This window comes from Carlito syrichta, unplaced genomic scaffold, assembly GCF_000164805.1.
Source record: "Carlito syrichta isolate Samal-C Ts95f unplaced genomic scaffold, Tarsius_syrichta-2.0.1 Scaffold315149, whole genome shotgun sequence".
NCBI lineage: Eukaryota > Metazoa > Chordata > Mammalia > Primates > Tarsiidae > Carlito > Carlito syrichta.
In genome coordinates, this window is record NW_007259245.1 from 83,120 (window position 1) to 83,397 (window position 278).

Below are 278 nucleotides of genomic sequence, written 5' to 3' on the forward strand. Positions count from 1 at the left end.
CTCCCGGCCACCGCAGCCTCGACCTGCTGGGCTCCGGCGATCCTTCCGCCTCAGCCTTCCGAGTAGCTGGAACTGCAGGCGTGCGCTACCATGCCTGCTAATTTTTGGTTTATTGTAGAGACGATGTCACGTCAAGTTGCCCGGGCGGTCTCGAACCCGCGGGCTCAGGCAATCCACTCACCTCAGCCTTCCAAAGCATGGCATTACAGGCTGAGCCACCGAGCCTGACCCACAAAATTTTTTTTTTTTTTTTGAGTTGGAGTCTCACCCTGTCACCC